Source organism: Acanthochromis polyacanthus, chromosome 4, assembly GCF_021347895.1.
Source record: "Acanthochromis polyacanthus isolate Apoly-LR-REF ecotype Palm Island chromosome 4, KAUST_Apoly_ChrSc, whole genome shotgun sequence".
Classification (NCBI taxonomy): domain Eukaryota; kingdom Metazoa; phylum Chordata; class Actinopteri; family Pomacentridae; genus Acanthochromis; species Acanthochromis polyacanthus.
In genome coordinates this window covers 9,035,031-9,050,523 of record NC_067116.1, presented here as the reverse complement: position 1 = coordinate 9,050,523, position 15,493 = coordinate 9,035,031, and the positions used below count along the sequence as shown (strand labels likewise).

The following is a 15,493-nucleotide window of genomic DNA, read 5'->3' as shown; positions in this document are numbered from 1 at the left end:
CTTACTGACTGAATGAATGAGGAAATGAAACAGCGTGTGTGGCTGAAAGAGGGCGGAGAAAGAGAGAAACTCGAGGTTTTCTCAGAGGTTGATGCTAGAGGTACGGACCCGTACCCGTAGCATCTGTACTAGAGGTACGGACGTGTTAAGGTCACTGAAGAGCTGGCGCCGGTTAACTACTATTTGCTGCACATTACAGGCAGTTTACATGAATGACTTTGACGGCGAACATTGTATAATTTAACTAAAAATACACCGTCTCCTCTCACACTTTACGTAGACAATGTAGTTTTTACGCTTTTAGACGCCGTGTATAAATTGTTTGAAGTCCAGTTCCTATTAATTAGTTTACCGCGTTCAGTGGTGGAAGCGGCTGACGAACTCCATTGCAAATGTTCCCATTTAATTTCAGACGCTAATTTACAAGATAAAATTAAGGATGTCGAATATGAAACAAACACTCGTGAATGGTGAGGAGCAGCTCTTTAATTCGGCATGAATTAAAAAAACCCACAAACTCGATTTACTGTGATATTGTGAGATTTGTTTGTGGTGATGTAACTTAGCCATTCAACAGAGTCCGCTAACATTAAAGTGACTGTGACAGGGTCTGTGTTGACAGACGCAGAAAATACGTCAGGGTTTTGTTTAGGTTGTTAATATGTAATAGTCTGTCGCTACTTTTGAAGGTAAAAAAATACTTATAGTTTGCTGGCTGTTAGTTCCGCCATTCATTCCGCAGATTCACCTCGAATCACGGAAGCGCTTTCATCAGCGTCGCCGGCTCATTAATATTTATGTCCGTCGGATTACCAGCCAATCACGAAGCGCGTTCATCAGCCGGCTCATTAATATTTATGTACGGCTCATTAATATTTATGTAAAGGGAAAGTGCCGTATCCGTAGGCCACAGGCTACGGGTACGGGTCCGTATCTGTAGACACTACCTTTCTCAGATAAACCTGCTGCCGACCAGGTTCAAGTCATAGAGTCTGTTACTGCGGTAACTGACCGAGAGTTTAAGTTACCCCTCTTTGTGAACAGGCTCAATGTTACCCTCTGTACTCAGGGTTTAAGTTACCCTCCCTTTCGGAAACGGAAAACTCTGGAGTTTCCCCTTCATTTCAGGGTAAGAAACTTCAAGAGTTTTCAGTGAACCTGCTTCGTGAAACCAGGCCCCTGGTAGATAGGTTACCCCACAGATAATCTCAACCTGTTTTACAGTGGGACACAATATTGAATTTAGCGCACAACAACACACATAATTGATTTACTGGAGATCATTAAATCCAACATCTGTCCAGTATACTTGGCACAACTCTGCAGGTAATGGCCAATGCCGAGATTAGATTATTGGGCTGATTTCAAGCAAGCTATGCAATGATATTTCAAAATGTGACATTTCAGCTTCTCCACTCACGACCATGCATGATAAGTCTTAAATTTAGAAATATCCAAGCATCATCAAAATTCTCCAAATATTTGGAAGTTAACAATGACTTACTAAAAGATGTTTGGATTTTGTGATCAGGTGAAGTCTCTTATCTCGGGAAGTTGAGAAAATAGAAATGAGCGATACTAGTAAATGGGAATGGTTTAAGTTTGAGGCCAAATGTATAGCAATTAACAGAGGTAAAGAACTGTCACACATAAAGAAACAAAACAAAAGATTAGTTCATCGAAAAAATTAACTCTCTAATAATATTCTCAACTATCCCCAGAGATGAAACTGAACTGAAGTTACTGCAGTCCCAGTTAGATGACATGTACACAGCAAAGGCAGGTGGAGCTTATATTCGTTCAACGCGCTAGATGGATTGAAAAGGGTGAAAAGAGTTCAGCATACTTTTTTTGGGACTTGAAAAACAAGACAGACAAAGAGAAACATAAGCAAGCTTATGACAAAGGACGATGTCGTATCAGAAGATAAGAAATTGATCCAGGATGAAATTAGTCTATTCTATAGTAATTTATATCAGTCAACAATTTTAATCAATCAGAATGTGACATTCTATTTGAAAGCATCAATGGAAACATTAAAAAAATGGATGCAGATGACAAACATTTACTAGAAGAGGAATTAACCCTACCAGAAATTGGAAAAATGCATTAAGCAAATGAAAAACAATAAATCACCAGGGATTGATGGTTTATCATCTGAATTCCTCAAAAATTTTGGGCAGACCTTAGTAAATTACTGTATAAAGCTTTACTGGATTGTATTCAGAAGGTTGCTTGTCCCCCACTATGACAACAGGTTTGATATCCTTGCCTACCTAAACCACAAAAGATCTGTTGAGGTTCGATCACACAGCTTTTCTGGAAAGATGTTTATATGGCTGAATATTGATATAAACAAGTTCTTTGTTTAATAAGCTTCAAGGTGATGGTTTATATGTATGGTCTGCCAAAGAACATTTCTAAAATGGTGAACATTATTTCATTATGGGGAAGTTTCATATACATCAAAGTAAATGTACATGAGTGTGCATGCTTCTCTACTTCCATAACATAGCGATTGTTATGGCCAGTAGCAGTCAATAGCAAACAGGTGCGCTTGATTTATGCACTGGGACATTTTCCACAACTAGTCAATAGACGTCAACAAGCGCCGCTTGCGCCGGGACGGGAGCAGCAATAAATTACACCCTGAATTTCCACACGTTCTTGTGATTGGCTAAAAAACTTTCAACAGGATTTACAATGGTTAGCAGCGACGGACATTCAGGGGTGAAAGTAAGCCGGAACGGCAAGAATTTAAAACTACTTTCACCCCTGGGATGGACAAAAAACTTTTGGCTGCACAATACATTAAAATTGATTGAAAATGATGAACTAGCTGTTTTGAATCACTTTGTGTCATGGAATTCACTGGACACATTATATAATAAAACAGTTTTGTTTTTTTTACAAACCAAGACCTTGATCAGAATATATTCAACTATGATAAATACGAAAGAGGTAAAATCTCTTTTAGGTTCCTTTCTGTAATAGAATTCACAAGACAGGTACACTTCAGACTCAAAAGGAATGATTTTCTGAGAATATTTTATTTGATGCATATGAGCCAGTGAAAAGGAACTTTTCTTAGCTGTCTCGCTTGCACATGGAAGGTCAGTAAAGGAAACACAGAACATCTTTACATTTTTCCACATATTCTGTTTTACAAACAATAAAATTTAGCTTCATTCATTAAGGCCATCAATTAACATAATGACTAGTCATTCAATCATTGTAAAGATGCTTTGTGGTTTTTCTCAGGACTGGCTTGGTTTTGGGTCCGTGTGAGATCCAGGAAGAGACCAGGGACAAATGGGTGAAGGGCTTGGTCAGTATTGTTTGAGAATCCAAGGCAGGGATGGGACCTCTGTTGTGGTGTTCCTGGGTCAGACGTAGGCCCTTGAATGTGAGTTGGTGACGCCTACATAAGGGCTCTTGTTCACCAGGGCCAAGTGCAGTAGTGTTCTGAGAAAAGAATCAACAGAGAGTTAGATAAAGTGTATCCCTGCATATTATAACTAAATATAACTGCAGATATTAGAATAAAAGGTGCAAAGTTAATAATTTAGAGTTTAACAAGACATGCCACTGGACAACCTAAGTTTGGTACAGAGAGAGAAAAAAGTATACAACAGGAGTAATACACCCCTGTGCAACATCACTTAAATGTCCAATGATTCAAAATTATATCACCTTTGAATAACTGCATTACTTCTAAGCTGGCGAGCCACACAAGAAAGTCAGTGCAACTAAAGTCAGTGCACCTGTCATGACTGAGACGACATGAGACGTAAATCTTTTATTTTTTCATACAAACACAGTCCCTAGATCCAAAACTGAGAAGGTTCCGGAGTTCACCACTCATTTTATAAACATGTCCATGCCGTTCAACTAACTGGAAACCACAGGTGTAGTCAGTTTAATTTCAGTGTCACAGGTTTGCCAGCTCGTGTGTCAGGTATCACAGGTGTATTCATTTTGTGAACTGTATTTTCTTTCTAGCATTTTTCTAGTTTTTGATTGTTCCTAAGAGGAAATAATGTACTTGGCAGTTTAGAAATAATGCAGTGATTAAGAGGTGATGCAATTTCGAATAATTTGACATCAAAATTGTACTTCAATGGGGTCCTCTCTCTGTTGTGTTCCTGTACATAAGTTGATCACATACACTTATTAAGTACTAAGGATACCTGTGCAATGCAGCTCGACACCATCTAGACTCGATATTCTACTTTAAAAATGCTTTACATGTGCACTTACCGAAGGGGGATAGAAATTACACTCAACAGACTGGATTCCATCGTTTGCGGAAAAAGATGAATCACAGAAAGCATGATGCTTTAGAGAGAGAACAAAGACACAATGAGATAAACCAGGAAACTGAATGACCAACAAACTTTACAATACTACCCTCCTAGAACAATGGAAGGACTGAACCCACATATCCACAAAAAAAATTAAAACTGACTTACAACTGTGCAGATATTAGGAAAACAATTTGGTACAGGACAGTCTTTTTTAAAAAAATAAATAAATAAATAAATTAAAAACCTCAGAACAGCACTAAATATAAACTCCACTGCTGAGTTGCAGTGATTTTTCTTAGCAGTTTGTCTTATGACATTCATAACATTTATATTAATAATTTTTCCATGACATTTATGGGAAATTGCAGAAACCCAGTGGTCTTTGGAGCCCTATTGCTCCAACATTTCAGTAGTACAGTAGAAGCTTCATTCAAACTTTAATGGTTGCAAGGCTTAGGATTTTATTTGACTGAAACTGTGACTTTTATCTGTCAGGATTTTTATGAAATTATAATGTTACTTCTTGTATTTTTTAACCATTTCCAAACAAGTTAAGTGTGTGTGTTGTTTATGCTGGTAAAGTCACACATTAAGTACTAAGAAAAAATTGAGGTTATTTATTATTTTTTAAACTCCCCTCCCATTCAGAGCCAGAACAGCCATTGACTCAGCAGTTTGGAGTCCTTTCTGAAGTCCAGTATCACTCAATGGCAGCCTCCATGGTGCCATGGTGCCCATTTAAGCTCCTGATATTCCACAGGAACTTACCACGGATGCCTCTGGAGCTGTATAAGAATTTCTGTATTAGTCTATATTTCAGTGGCTAACAGCATCATGAGCTCAGTAAAGCAGAATGGAACTGAAAGAAGCCAAAGATGGGATTATGTAAAAAGCTGTTATAGTGTCTTCTTGGATGAAAATGGTATTGTTCTGTATTATTCTGATGCTCTCCTGAAAAACATAGTTCATGCACAGCAAGAGCTGAAAAGCTGAAAGTTGTAGTACATGGTCGTGAAAATTAAGACTCCAGAAACAATTACATCCAATATATATACATATTCCTAATTTATTTGATATGTAGATCTAAAATCTGTCATGGTAATGGCCATTTATTATGTCTGCCACTGTGTCATTTCTCAGGAAATTCAATGCCACTAGTAGAGTTGGTGATTCCAACTTTCTTAAGAAATTCTAGTTGTTATTGCTCCAGCAGTTTATCAGGTTTTTATTATGTTTATGTTTTATAATGAAGAACAACCTTTCCTTTACATGTTGCATGAACATGAAAAAGATGAATACTGCTATTTCTCAATTTGTTTGGACAGAGTCCCAGTGTAAGATAGGGCCAACTGTTTGTCTGTCTTTTAAAAAGCTACCCTAAGAAGGAGGGAAAAGGCTCTAATTTCTAGAAAAGATGTTTTAATCAATTATTAACAATATCAGTAGTTTTTCCCTAATTCTGAATTAAGTGCTACTAGTCTATAGTTTGAGGGTTCTAATGGATCTTTAACCTGATTTCAAATGATTGGCAATGACTAAGTGTTTCCATGCCACTAATATTTTGTCTGAGTACCAAACTTCATTAATATATTATTACTAGAAGGAATGCAACTGTCTCCTAGATGTGCTAACAAGTGAGGTGATTGTAGCTCATTTAAAATGGCTCTCTTTAAATCAAGTAAAGTGAAAGCTAAGTCTAAACTTTCTCTTTACGGAACAAATAGTGATGCCCATTGGAGGGCAAAGCATGGATGAAATACATCTGTTTCCATTTACATGCCCAAGTGTGGCTCTGTCAAGGTTCTGTTTATAGGAATTGTACTTACAGCTCTGTCAGGGCAGAGGGGGGTGCACGCCTTGGGAAGGATTTTAGATCCCACTGGGCAATTAGTCTCCACAAAGACTAATTCACCAGAGTATTGCATCCCTGTAAAGGGGATGTACTGAGAGACGAGAGTAAGAGAGTAAATCAAGAAAAACAACCAGATTAGATTCACAACATTAAGGGCTCTACCTTTTGTCCAGCCCACCATTCCCCAACACATGCTGAAATCAGTTTTACATCAATAAGAGATTTTGACCAGAGAAATTCTTTACCGAAGAAAGCATCCGTCCCACTTCCAGAAGAGTGTAGAGGTGCTGGTGGCTGGTGTTGGCGTTGATTTTTGTCAGAGTTTCATGAGCAATGTTGACACTTTCGGGACTTTCGATTGGATCCAGGGTAGGACAGTCAGGGCATATCAACATAGCTCCTTGTTAGTTTTTGCTGGCAAACAAACCAACACAACACACACCACCCACACACACACACCCACACCACACACACACCACACACACACACACACACACACACACACACACACACACACGAGTTTGGCTGTAAGCACTTTAGCATTTAAAGGTTTCTCTCGCTCATAACCATCATCTTAATTGGATTATATCACAGTGGACTACGTACAATCAAGAGGCTCAGGTGGTAGAGAGATTGTCCACTAACTGCAAAATGACATTTCTTGTCCTGTTATCCAAATAGAACATTTTGATGGTTCTTATGGAATTTTGGTAGGTTCCATCTGTATGTCAAAAAATGTCCAGGCCCTACCCTTCTGTGTGTCACACTCATATTTACTGATTTGGCATCGCCATTTTTTACAGTCATCCCAACAGTGCAGTTTGGCCTTCACTATCTACAGGAACCAGACAGAGAAGAAATTTTACTGTGGATTATTCACCTTAACATTACAGAAAAACAGTACTAAAGATTCTTCATTGACTAATTTTGCATCTGTAACTTTGTGTATCTTGAAGCAGACATTTCTAGCGCCTGACTTGTCTGTAATTGAAAGAAGTTCAAAAAATGTTAATAAACACTCAGCAACTGTGTTCATTTGCTTGCTTTTCAATCTACAAAGAATAAATTGCATAGACAAATGTATAACAGTGTTTTGTGAACATTTTTTTTTTTGCTTAATTTACGCCATGGTTGGCTATATCGCCAAAGTAGGCGGAAGACGAGTCACCTGATTGGTTGAAGTCCGGTTTGAAGCGGAAAAGAAGCCTCCAGTATCCATTTTGAATCGCGAACAAAGGGAATAGGACCGTGTATGATAAAGTTATAATAGAAAGATGCAGTGAATATGAAACGCACAGCGCCACCACGCGCCGCGTGCACGCGCACGGAGCCGATCGTTTTGTGGATTTTTTACCTATTTCGAGACATGTTTTGGCCAAAGTATTATACTGGATTGTTTCCTCTGGATGGCTAAGCTTGGGTTCTGGCCAGTTTTTGTGGATTATCTTCTTTTATGACCAGAAACGAGCGTCCAAACTGCGTCGACAGGTGAGCTGTGCACGTTTACATGACTTGTTGTTTGTTGGATAAATGTGTTTATATTACCCGCTGTGGTAATCACATCTGAAAGTGGTTTATACCGGCGGATTCATGAGAATCTCAGCTTTCTATGTGTGTATAGTGTTTGTATAATCGTGTTTGCAGTGTCCTTCTATTTTAAAAAAAGCGTATACCGATAAAAAAACGGCCCGCCCGCGGGCCGGCGTACTTTAACGGGTATCATTTCAAATAGTTTCTTGCCTGAAGACATTTCCTTAAAGATTCTTTTTTTTTTTGTCCAAGAACAGCTTGTTGACTCTTGAGGTACGTGTATCTGTTCTTTAATGAACATCTTGCTAAAACATTCTTTTTGGATCAAAAAAAATGTTCTTGTATGGCATCATATTTGGTTCCAGTTTGCACCTTTATCTTTCTGAGTGTAGGACTGATAAAGGGGAACTGGATCAAACTTATAGTTATTAAGCAAACAGTTCTGTAGCATTTACACGATCAGTGTCCTCACGGATTTCACAGTCCTCAAAGTGTTTTGGGTTGACGACGTGGCACTTTGTCTCTAGAAGTTCCAACTGCAACTCAAGATTACACCCGTCATCAATCTGTAAACAACAGACGGTAAGAGTGTAAATTGGACTTATGGAGGTATTATGACATTTCAGATGTTCCCAGCTTAGACCTTTTTTCTGAGGCACAAACAGTATTTTTTTCTTTTCATGAAGTGCTGGAACAATGTACAATACTCAATAGCTGTTCCGAAAAATTTTAAGACAAAATAATAAAACATTTATCTGTACATACACATTCCCTGAGGCTTATTCTAATGGTGGTAGTCTGTTGCTAATAGCCTTCATTACATTAATGAGAAATGCTGCCGAACAATAATAAAACGCCAAATGAGTGGTGGCATCTTCTGGATTACCAAGTGGTGTTGCTGATAGGCCTGACACCTCGAAGGTTCAGCCTAACTAGGAAAGCTATATAAGTGAATCTAATAATGCCCTTGATGAATTTAAATTGTATGCATTTCAAGATGAAATAACCTCCATGTGTTTTCTGCCCCTCATGGTGAAGATGAGTGGAGTTACTGAGCAAAGTAGCCTTGTCAATTACACATCACTTATTGTATGTTCAAATACAAATGAGAGAGGACTAGGGAGGCCTAACTTTCAGTGAACTAAGTAAGAATGAAGACATGCCAAAACCACTGTCCTGCATAGAGAAATCAGTGCAAAAGAAGAAGAAAGATACAGAATGAAGAAAAATAGTACACTCATAATAAAGATAAGAAACACTGTAAAATTCTTGAATAATATTTTAAGGTCATTGTGATATGAACCAAATAAAGCTATAATTCAGAGAAGGTGAATGGAAGGTATAAAATACACTTAAACAGACATACTCAAAATCACAACAAAAATTGAATCGTAAATGTAAAGTTAATACTCAGTTAGTGACTTCCATAACCTGTTCCACATTACTGCCAGTGATTTGACTGAGTCTGAACTTGTAGCCATGGTTAATGGTGCTCATTGATATGAATCACTGCCATACGTGCCGCCGCAAAGCTGCTATTGTCACTGCACGATAAGGCTCCAGAGCTGGAGCAGCACCGCACAGCAACACCGCTGGAAAAAGCAGTATGAAGACAGGTGATTACCTTCATGGTGCAGAGGAGTAAGAAAGTGCAGACTACTGACGCCAAGGGTTTTATATAGCCATGGACAGGTTACCAAACTGGAGTGGGAGGGATACAGAATGACAAACAAGACAAGAGACAAAGAGTCAATAAGATAAGAGATAGAAGAGAGGTTCCATGAGGACACTGGCACAGGACAAACATAAAATTTAACCAGAGCCTCCATCCATCCTGATGAGGACTGGAGCAGCTACATTTTTAAACAAAATTTTCCATACACTTCTAAAGACCATGCATATCTTGGCAGTCTTGACATTCCAGTGACTCCTACAGCTCTTTAATTTTCTATGATAGAATCTTTAACAACATGCATCTTATCACAAAAAACAATTGTTGTATTTTGGTTCTTCATAGATTTATTATAGATCTTCTGGAAAACACAACAAAATCTGCAGTCAAAAAATATACAAACAGCAAACTAATGTAGAAAGTTATCTTTATCATATTTTTGGATGGGCATGGTCTTTTAATTATTGTGAATGAATGACAAATGACTGCAGTCCTCTGAGTCAATTTAAACCCCTTGACACCTATTGTTGCAAATTCGCAACATCCTACTTTCATTCAGACTGCAACCGACATAGTGTATCCGTTCCCGCAACATTGGTTGTGCATATTATATACTGTACGTACCTCGGAACCTTTTGCGAGCACTGGTTTCTCGTAGGACCAGTTCTGGAGTGGGACCTAATTATTATATATCTGTTATTGTTATTATGCATTTGTTCTATATGTAAAGATAAGATAATCCTTGATTACTGACAGTGGTCCAGGGAAATTTCCCATGTTACAGCAGCATACATCATACAGTAGAGCAACAATAAGCGACAATAAACAACAATATAATGATGATCATAATAACAATCACAGTATGTTCAGGAGTGTAGGATGGAAAAAAGTGGCTTCTGGAATGATGTGAGTACAAGAAGACTCAAATAGTGCAAGAACTGTGCAGATTATGTGGTAAAGGATGATATGATAGAGTCCAGTTTTGTGTTTAACATCAGCCAGTAATGCTGATGTTATAAAGTCTTATAGCAGATAGAATGAATGACTTGTGAATAGCGCTCCTTCTTGCAGCTTAGGTGTCTCAGTCTACTGCTGAAAAAGCTACTTTGAGACACCACAGTGTCAATGCAGTGGGTGGGAGGGGTTGTCCCTGATGGATGGTGAGCTTTGCCAACATCCTCCTCTCACCCACCTCCTCTATGGAGTAAAGGGAACAGTCCAGCACAGAAATGGCCCTCCTGACCAGTCTGTTCAGTCTCTTTCTGTCCCTTTCAGAGCGCCCTGCTCCCAGCAGACCACTGCATAGAAAACAGCAGGACTCTGCACGGAGTCATAAGAATGTTCTGAGGCAGAGTCCTGCACACTCCAAAAGGACCTCAGTCTCCTCAGCAGGTGGAGACGACTTTGGCCCTTCTTGTATAGGACCTCTGTGTTGTGTGACCAGTCCGGTTTGTTGTTGAGTTGAACACCCAGGTATTTGTATGAGTCCACTATCTCAATGTCCATACCCTGGATGTTCACCGGTGCAGTCTGAGGTGTCCTCCTCCTGCGGAAGTCGATGGTCATCTCTTTCGTCTTACTGGCGTTGAGCTGCAGATGGTTTCCGCTCACACCAGTCCGACAAAGTCAGAGATGACTGTCCTGTACTCCATCTCGTCCCCAATTAGACAACACACCCAACAATGGCTGTATCATCAGAGAATTTCTGGAGGTGACAGCTCCCAGAGTTGTAGTGGAAGTCCGATGTGTACAGGATGAAGAGAAAGGGAGAGAGCACTGTCCCCTGTGGCGCCCCCATGCTGCTGACTACTACATCAGAACACAGTCCTGAAGCCTCACGTACTGTGGTCTGTTGGTGAGGTAGTCGATGATCCAAGCAGCCAGGTGACAGTCAACTCCCGCTCCCTCAAGCTTCACCCTGAGCAGAGAAGGCTGGATTGTATTGAAAAGCACTGGAGAAGTCGAAGAACATGACCCTCACAGTGCTGCCAGTGTCCTCCAGGTGAGTCAGCGATCTGTGCAGCAGGTAGACAACTGCATCATCCACTCCAATGTTCGGTTGGTAAGCGAACTGCAGTGGGTCCAGATTAGGGCTCACCAGGGGGCGTAGATTCCTGAGAATGATCCTCTCCATCGTCTTCATCAGATGAGAAGTGAGGGCCACAGGTCTGAAGTGGTTTGGCTCCCTGGGGTTCCTGGTCTTTGAGACAGGAACCAGGCAGGAAGTCTTCCACAACACAGGAACTCTCTCCAGACTCAGGCTCAGTTTGAAGATGCGGAGCAGCACCTGACAGAGCTGGTCTGCACAGTCTCTGAGGATTCTGGAGCCGATTCCATCAGGACTTGCGGCTGTCCTGGTCTTGATCTTTTTTAACTCACTTCTCACCTGATCAGCTGTTATTGAGAGGCTGGGGGTGGAGGAGGATGACAGGAGACGGGGTGATGGGTGGTGGGGGGTGGGGGGGACAGGGAGAGGTGAGGGGCTGTATGTGGAGTCCAGAGGTGGTGGAGGGTGGGGAGAGGAGGAGAGGTGCTGTTGGTGGTATAGAGCTGGCTGGTCAGTGCTTTGATGAGAGGGGGGAGGAGTGGGAGCAGAGTCAAACCTGTTAAAGAACAGATTCAGCTCATTTGCCTACTCCCTGTCTCCTTCTGCAGCTCCCCTCTCATGGCCTCCGCTGTAGCCAGAGATGGATCTCAGGTCTTTCCAGACCTCCGTTGTGTTATTGTTCTTCAGGTGAGATTCCATTTGGTCCTGTAGCTGGCCTTGTCCGCCTTGATCTTCTTCTTTATCTCCTTCTGCACCCTCCTCAGCTCCTCTTTGTCCCCAGATCCAAAAACCCTCCTCTTCTCCTTCAGCAGGGCCTTCAGTTCTGAGGTCACCCAGGGTTTGCTGTTAGAGAACACAAATTAACAATTTCTACTTATTTTAGTGTCAGCTGAAAAAGCAAATACACACAAAGTTTTTTTTAAATAATTGTAAATAAATTCAGGCATCAAGAGGGTAAATAGGAGCCATTTGATACACTCATTCAATTCAGTCACAAAAACTATAATGAGAAGTTCTGAGGAGCTCAGCAAAATCTGATACAACTAATTATTAACTTGAACAAGTCAGGACAGTCACTTGGAGCCATTTCAAAGCAGCTACAGATCCAAAATCAACAACTGTGTTTAGAAATTGTGTGTAAAAAGTGCAAAGTGCAGTTGTGTCATTGCCATGATTGAGAAGAATACACAAACTATCATCTGTTATTAAGAGACAGTCAATCGGGATGACGAAGAGTCAACCAAGAATCAGTCACCAAAAAACAGGTCTACAATGAATTAGAAGCTGCTCGAACACAGGAATTAGTGTCCACAGTCAAATGTGTTTTCCAGCACCATGGAATTAGATGGTGTTGTGCTAGAAGGAAGACCTTCCTCTAGATGTGGCTCCTTAAAGTTCAACTGAAGTTAGCTGTGGATCACATAGACAAAGAGAAAGGTTTCTGGAAGAATGTCCCATGGTAGATGAAACAAAAATTTGTCTTTTTTTCATAATGATTAGAAATGTTCGGAGGAGAAAAGGTGAGACCTTTACCATCAAGCACACCACACCTACTATCAAGCATGGTGGTGGACATATGTCTGGGGTTGTTTTGCTGCCAGGAGCTTTACACAAAGTATAGGGAATAATGAACAAGAAGTATTACCTCCACATTCTTCACCCCACATTCCTGACCCAGCAGATTTATCAAATTTTCAAGAAGACTCATCATGAATTTCATGTTTTTTGTGATAAAGATGCATGTTTCAATCATTTCATCATAGAAAATAAAGAATTGTAAGAGCTACTGGAAACTCAATACTGCCATGAAATACATGGTCTTTACCGGTGAATCCAAACTTCTATTCATGACTGTACATGAACAGGGGGAATCCTGCCCTTAAGTCATTGTTGGTGTAGGTGATGAAGTGCCTCCTTGAGGGTAACAATGTCTCCTTGCTCGTCAGGAATCATGACACAACCAGTTAAAATATGGAGAGATATTTGTATTTTGCGATCCACGGATTCAGTCATTATGTTTTTCAGTTCTTCTGCACTTTAAGGTTACCCCAAGCAGGTTTTTCATGAGGTTGTAATGTTGAAACAAAGATTAAGGTCAAATGTAGAAAGTAACTCAATGCTCCTCTAGCAGTGCATACCAGCATATTCTGCTCAGGTTGCTGAGCGAGAACAATGTTGTAAGTACAGCTCATTGTGGCTCAAGACACAATTCTAAGTCTGTCAGCAAGAAGTAGGCGTAATGATGTGGGCTGGAATATTGAAAAAGACAGATAATAGGTCCCTGAGGTCCCTGGGGACTTTGGAAGGCACTATAGGTCTCCTTAAACGAAACACAGCAACTGGAGACACATCTACAAGTTCAGTAGATATGAGAGTTATTTAAGTGATAGAAGAGGTCGTAATATGTAACTTCATCTGTATTTTTTTAAATTATGTTCATTTTTGAAGATTGCCTTGTCATGCAACATCTACAACTGATTTTTACATTTATATAACCTACTTAAATTTTTCTGAAAAATAATTTGAATCATTATCATCACCATCATCCCATTGGCGGTGTGATGTGTCCATCTAGTAAATCAGTCAAATATGCTCTCTATATGCTTTCTAATTGAATCTTGCTGTCATCTTCCAAATGCAAAGACCAGTATTATGCCACTGCACCCATAAGCCAATTTCCGATTTTTTGTGTTTTGACTCAGGGGGTTCTGAAGTCTTTTGTCTTTAATGCAGTGTTTCAGCTGTCACTGGTTGGAGTACACAAAGAAACCTCACTGCTGACTAATGTTTTAATGACTCTCTCTCTCTCTCACACACACACACACACACACACACACACACACACACACACACACACACACACACACACACACACACACACACACACACACACACGTGTGTGTCTTGCTATCATTGTGGGGACATACCATTGACTCCCATTCATATCTAACCCCTAACCCTTACCCTAACCCTAACCTTGACCAAACCTTAACCCTAACCAAAACAATGGCTAACCCTAAAGAAACGTTTTTGCACTTTTACTTTTTTCAGTAACAACAACATGGCCAAGAAAACACTGTTTAAACTTGTGGGGACCAAAATGAGGTCCCCACAAGTGACATAGTTTTCGGTTTTCCTACAGTTGTGGGGACATTTGGTCCCCACAATATAGCAAAAACATGGGCGCGCACACACACACACACACACACACACACACACACACACACACACACACACACACACACACACACATATAAAAATAAAAATGTATACTTCTAAAAAGGAACCATCAAAACTACAGCATTTATCAGACCCAGAAACTATGAAAAATAACAAATCTATAAATTTTCACCTTTTTGAAGCTACTTCAACTATTTACGCTGATGTAACGTGCCATACAGTTGGAAAACAGAACTAAAGCCAGGAGTTAAATCATCAAAATCACTTTTTCTACATGTCCCTTTTTAAAATTTTATAAATTTTAACTTAGAAACACGTATATATCTATTCATTGACTCATATGTCAACCAAAATGTATTTGAATTGAAAAACTTTACTTATTGCAGCAACTATTGCTATTTGACAAAAATGCAAATAATTACAGAGCCTCTAATTAACTAGATAATTTTTTAATCGCGCTCCACCACTAAAAACAACGCAAAGCCAGATTTTCTTCTGTGACACTTTCTAGTCAATCCAAGAACGTTTTGGCAGACTCTCTTAATGCAAACAATGCTGTTTCTATGGAGTTATTTGATGTCTGACCTTTATCACCTCCATATTTAACATTTTTATTCAAAATTTACATACTGGTACATTCTATATCTTTCATTTAGTATAAAATCAAAAACAACTTTTTTCACTGTCATTATACCAATTGTAATTAAATAATATCCCTTTAGGGACGCGACACTTTAACACCCAACTTAGGTGAAGTGATAAACATTATCTTGTCACAGTGGCACACATCAAAGGAGCGGTTGCATGAGGCAGCATGGGGCAGGTCTGGGAATCCTGGTGCAGACACAGAAGCAGACAGACTGGTTTGGGCAAAGAAGGGATTTTTGTTTGACCAAAGAAAACCT

At 39.8% G+C, this 15,493-nt stretch overlaps 1 pseudogene; it reads right to left on the bottom strand.

Annotated features, from left to right (window-relative positions):
• Nucleotides 1-3,031: 3,031 nt before the first annotated feature.
• On the bottom strand, nt 3,032-9,297 carry LOC110971481 (alpha-2-HS-glycoprotein-like; annotated as a pseudogene).
• Between the last annotated feature and the right edge of the window lie 6,196 nt (nt 9,298-15,493).